A 6,141-nucleotide genomic window follows, 5' to 3' on the forward strand; every position below is an offset into this window, starting at 1 on the left:
AAACCTGTGGGGTGCAGCAGGACTGGCAGGTTTTCCTGCCAGGCTGTTGAGCCTGAGGCTGCCATAGATGTCTCAGTTGAAGGCTGCACCAGCTATGCCTGGAACCGAGGGTGCTCCTACTGACAAAAATGCATGCACTACATGAAGTTAAATATCATGTGCGCAGAAAGTTAAAGTACATATAAAGTATACTTCTGTGTGTATGTATAAATACGTGTGTGTTTGTGTGTGTATGAATTTACATATGCAATAAAAAAATGGGGGTCTGAGCATTAACTGCGTGTAATTCAAATTCGGAAAGCACGATAAAAAATGCGCATTAAAGAACTGTAGCACATATGCAAACTTTGTGGCTTTCGACAAGCTTCTACAGCACTAGAAATGGAAGAAGAATGTAAAGTACAAGCACTGATGCATGCTGTCTGGTTCACTTTCAATTTTTTTTCAGTTTTGAGCCCCTATACATTTTTTACTGGCAATACGAACGTTTGTCAGGATTATGAAAATGAGCTTGTTTTTCTTGTACCACAGGTTCCACCATCATTAATAGCAGACCTGAGCATTCAGGTGTGAATACACAATTACATTCTCATAAACTGGACAGTATGATGTTTAATGTTATCTTTAGTATCTTATACTAGTTTTGTTTGAACTACAGATAGATCAGATCTGATCCAGCATAAAGTTAAACCAGCAGAGAGAGGCAACATTTAAGCCAGCACATTTTCAAGAACAAAGATACCTATGGAAAAAAAAAAGGCTGATTTCACTTGAAGAGGCAGAGTGAAGTTTTGTCATTTGAAGGGACTCTGCCGTTTCTAATCTCAGTGCCCAAAAACTGGATTTACCACCAAATCAAATGAGATTCTTCAAGCCACAATTCTTTTTGATACGTTGTTTTCATCAGTAACAACAACTTAAGGTGCAACCGGGACCCCAATGCCTTGCCACTCGTTCCCTGGCCATATCATGACACCTGGCATTGTCTGCAGGGCCAAATGACAAACGAAACGAATGCACAGAGCCAGGTTAAAAATAACTCCCCCCCAAAAAATCATGATCTGGCTTCCTGTAAGGCACCACAAGCATCTGTGCTCACACCGTGGAAAGGGTGGTAGGGGCAGGTCTGAGCAGGCAGCATGTTTGATGGGAACATCTGAAGCCACTGCTGCTTGAGAAAACGGTGTGAGGAACCGTTCACAGGGATACCCTCTTTGCACTGCACTCCCCCTTCCTCCCCACTTGAAAGTTGTCTGTGGGTATGGAAAGGTACCCAGGCTAAAGGCTACCCAGGCACCTCTGATTTGATGATGGTTACCCAGAGCTTGCAGTTCACGAAGGGTTCCTGGTCTGGAAGGGTTCTCACCATACGCCCCACCAGGCTTTCCCTTTTGTGTCCAAACCTTCTTCTTAAATACATGCTGGAGGGCTCTTCTGAATCAGGGCTTTTTACAATAGTCTATTACAGCTCTGGAGATCAGTGTGTGCCACTAAATAAAGACGGCAACAAAGGGCTGTTTGCACTTGCAAAGTAGTCAGTAGAAGCTTCTTTGGCAGACTTACTCATCTGTGTGAGCTGCTCTAACATTTTATAATTAAATATATACTTAATTTAAAAACATCTCTTTAAGAAAATAAATTAGAGAATGAAGTATTGGAAAGCACTAGAGTAAGCTTAAGAGACTTAAAATGCAAAAGAATTCAGACAGCTATACCCAAAAATTAAAAAAAGTTATACCACTTGATACTTAACCGTTGCCATTTTTCAGACAATGACGTACATTCAAAAGCCGTGTCAGAGATTATGGTTTTAGTTTTAACTCTGAATGCCCTTTTCTTGTTGATTTTATTTTAACATAATTTATGCTTTATTTTTTATTACACGCGGCCATATATATGTGTAAAAAGCACATTTATTTATAATTTAAGAGATTAATTTATATACAAACTGAAATATACAGAAGGCTAAGTTTCTTGGCTAGATCTCTTTTGACACTATTTTTAAATTGTATTATTTCTAACAAGATGCAAGTCCAAGGGTTTAGCGTTGCCCTGGGAGAATTCCAGTCTCTGAGGAACACATTGCTCACAGCTGCGGTGCAATATCCATCACTGAAAATTTCAGCACTTTTAATTCCATCTCAGTGACATCAGTGGGATAACTGAAATATTACTCACATGTGGTACTCAGTGAGTGTATGCATGATTTTATCAAAATTCTAGGAAAGTAATTTTGTGTTTATCATCAGCAGTTTTTTCTAAGAAAAAATCAGAATGAAGAATATTAGTGTGGATAATGTGGTGCATTAGTGGTGGGGTTTTTTTTCATTATGATTAAAATAAGTTGCAATTTGCCCAAAGTTTAAAATGATCAGCAAACCTCTTCCTGTTTACTTTAGTTTCTAGCTTTTTTTTTTTTTTTTTCCAAAACACTGGGAAATTATTACTGTATAAGTAGCTTGGCCAAGCTTATGGAGACTTTTCTGATTATAAATCACTCAAAGGATAACTCAGTTATCAAGCGTCTGCAATTTGATGAAAGCCACAGTTTCTTAATCACTGCTGCCAGCCTTGTGCCCAGCCTGATCATGTGGCAGTACTGCTTGGATTTTGGCACCAAGGCATCTGTGTCTCCTTATCCACCTAGGATGTGGTAGGATGCAGACTCTGCTGTTGGTTTCTCTCTAGAAGGTTGCTTTTTCTACTGCTAAGGCCAGTACAGTCCAGAGTTATTTGCCATGTAGCACTGCTAAAGCATCATACCCTTTTATTCTATTTATTTCCTCTCCATAAGCTGCAACAGCAATCAAGAACAGAACTGCAAGGAGAGTCCCCGAAACAGAAGTTTCTTGTTTGAAGATGACAGCACACAACCAGAGAAGTATTTCAAGATTCAACACGTGCAACTCTCTGCGCTGGTAAATAGTTCCTTTGATAGATCTGAGAGTGTCGAGAGGCCCAAGAGAGGGAGCGATAACTTGAGAGGAGATGACTAGGCTGCAAACCTGGGAGGGAAAACAACAAAGCCAAAACTTCACAGCAGACAACATTGACGAAAATGTGTGCTGATGGTTGTCTTAGCTTCCCCCAGAAGAAAACCCACTTGAGAAGGTCACTGAGGGCCAAGAGAAGTGGTGTCATGGCCATTAGCAAATGGACAAACCTCAAAATCCTTGTTTGAGCTGGTAGGCAACAGAAGGTTTGGAAGGTGACATCTGTATTTCAGAGGCTTCCCAAACCACACTGCTTGAATGCGAGAGATGTAAAAGAGGCCATAGAAAGTATAAGATTCCCAAGAAATGTCGGAGCCACGAGCAGGGTTCATACCGGTATCCCTTGCAGTTTCTCCCAATTCCGTATTAACAAGATCAACACAAAGAGCGTGTTGCAGACCATTTGTTCACCAGTCTGGCCAGCTGGTGCACAGCGCTGGTGTTTGCTGCAACTCCTGCTGGGCTATAGCTGGCGCCCAGCCCATCCAGATCAGCAGGCTGTGCTTGCTGCCATCTGATCCAGACCGCTCTTTGATGCTCCGGCACAGAACGTCAGACTTTATTGACAAACGTGGCTATTGCAAGCAACGCCTTCAGCAGCTGTGGAAGTGGTGCAATGTGTGTTTGGACAACTTCTTACCAGGACAGTGCTTGCTTATTTTGTTTTATATAATAATTGGGAAAGCAACAGGCAGCAGAAAGGAGGGAGCGAGTCCAGACGAAGCTACAGTCTGCCATAAATCCCTGGTTCCCCAAGGATGGCAATGGGACAGTTTTGTGCAAAATCTCGAGTGCTGCTTGCTGTGCTGTGACTCACTGTTTTGGAGAGCTGTAACCTCTGTCCTCCTGAGCCTGTTAGCAGCTTCCTATAGCCCTCTCCTCTGCCCTCCTCTCCTTCTGTATCTGACCCCCAAATGGGATACAATACTTCATCGCAGCCCTCACCAGAGCATTCTTTCTTTCATTCACGTAGAAAACTCCAACTGATATACCCCAAAATGCTGCCTTTGCTGTTTCATTGTTGACACGTGATGCACTACTACATCTTGTTCCACAGGGTCCTCATTTTGTATTTGTACATGATACTTCACTTAAACATAGCACTTTCCCTTTGTTTTACTAAATCTTATAAGATTTAATCTGTTAATAAATCCTTAATACAACTTGTTACATCAGCAGACAACAAAGCAAACTACTATAGGGGTATAATCAAAAACTACAACAATTTGTATTTGTGAGAAATTTTGCTTATTACAGTTACGACATTTAAGGTACCTATAACAGAAAAAGTTTAAGGAATATGCTTACGTATTAGTCTATTTAGTTATTTATGTGTGTGTTTGAAGACACAGAGTGGGAATCGTCTGAAAATCCAGGGTCTAGTCTAAACAAGTCATAAGGCTCTTTTTCGTCAATGGAGAGGGAGAAAATCCTCCAGAGGGTGATTCATTCCAAATGCCTTGATTGCTTATTTTAGAAAGGTAGTAATCACTCCCTGGATGTGTCTTTCTTCACTGATGACAGAAGATGCCAATACAACTGCTTTAGAACAGATACCAAGCTTCCAAACTGCTAAAATTACACAAGATGAGTCCCAGCTGCAGCTTGTTCTCCCCCCTGGAACAGACAATCAGACCTAAACTCTTCAAAGATTTAGGCCCAAACCCCCATTGATTTCTCACCATGAGATTCTCTCAGCCATTGACTTCAATCAGAATTACACACCCAAACGTGGTGAATACTTAACATCAGGGGATGCAAAACACTGACAAAAATCTTACCAAATCTGCCTGTTTGACAATTTAAGCAGATACAGCCTTCAAGCACCCACACCTCATCTCTGGCAGGAATTTCCATCCCCATTGCAGAAGGGAACATGTGTTAGTGCTTCGGGCTCAGTAACTCCCCACCCCAAGGAAGAGGGAAGAGCTGAAGATACTCCTTTCTGGGAGAGCTACCCCTAGGTTCCAAAGAGCATCTTCTTCAGTATTCCCTTTTTGGCCACTTCTTGATCTTTCTTACCACAAAACGTTTATTTATTTTAAACGATTATTTAAAAAACCCCAACAAACTAAAACAACGGGTAAAACAGACCTGGCAGGTGTTTTATTACAGTAGCACCGTCCTGAAATTACATCTACTTATTTTTATTCAAATTGACAACATTTCAACTTGAGTGTTCCTTAATGACATAAAACTAACTCTTCCTTTTTCCTCTTTGAAGTTACATCATTGTAGATGTTGATTGTTTAATTGTCCTTCCAATCATGCACTTAACTTCCCACTTAGCCCCATGCAGGACATGACTTGAAGACATTAACAATCGTCACTAATGTGGATTGCCTTGGGATGTTTAAATTTATTTGTAATGGAGGCAAACACTCACTGTTTGGATGAATTCTATAAAAGCTGAACATTTTCTGCCCTAGGCAAAGTTTTCAGAAAGAGTTCGTATGGTTTTTCTGGTTGTAATCAGTGCATTCAAATTATGCATAATTTGGTTTTCATGGTTTCAGTGTTGGATCACATAAAGTCAAGTATAATTACTACCAAAAATAAATTTCTGTATGCACCTTGGGATATTCATCGTGGACTTATGACACATTAGTAGGAGATTCGCAATTACTATAAATTATTTAAGAACATGTTATTGTTTTCCTCAAATGCAAGTGAAATTGCAATGGTTAATTACAGGAATTGAAATAAATGGTTATGAAGTCTTAGGGTTATTATAAACTAAAAGTATTATCAATTGCTATACCCAATGGGCAGAAGAAAAGGAGGGTGGGAAACCTTTGCACTTAGAGACATTTCCATGAAAAACATTCCATGGTATTGGATTAAATTCTTGTTTACACACACAAAGTGAAGAAGTGAAAAGGTTCTTCTATATCGAATAGGGAGTTTTCATGGGACTCTCTAGTACCTTCCAGACTGGTGCCTGAGGCAAAAACCTTTTAATGCCTAGTGCAAGCTATTTCATGTATGCAAGCAGCCTCCACAAAAAACATGTCCTGCTCCACTTTCATTTTTCAAGCAGGATGGGTCTCACTCGTTCATCTCTGTCTCTCTCCAGCTGTGGCTTCACAAAAAGTTTTGTTAGCCTTATGTTTTTGTGGTTGTTGTTTTTTTTTTTTTTTAATTGGTT

Source organism: Calidris pugnax, unplaced genomic scaffold (assembly GCF_001431845.1).
Source record: "Calidris pugnax isolate Ruff unplaced genomic scaffold, ASM143184v1 scaffold44, whole genome shotgun sequence".
Lineage (NCBI taxonomy): Eukaryota > Metazoa > Chordata > Aves > Charadriiformes > Scolopacidae > Calidris > Calidris pugnax.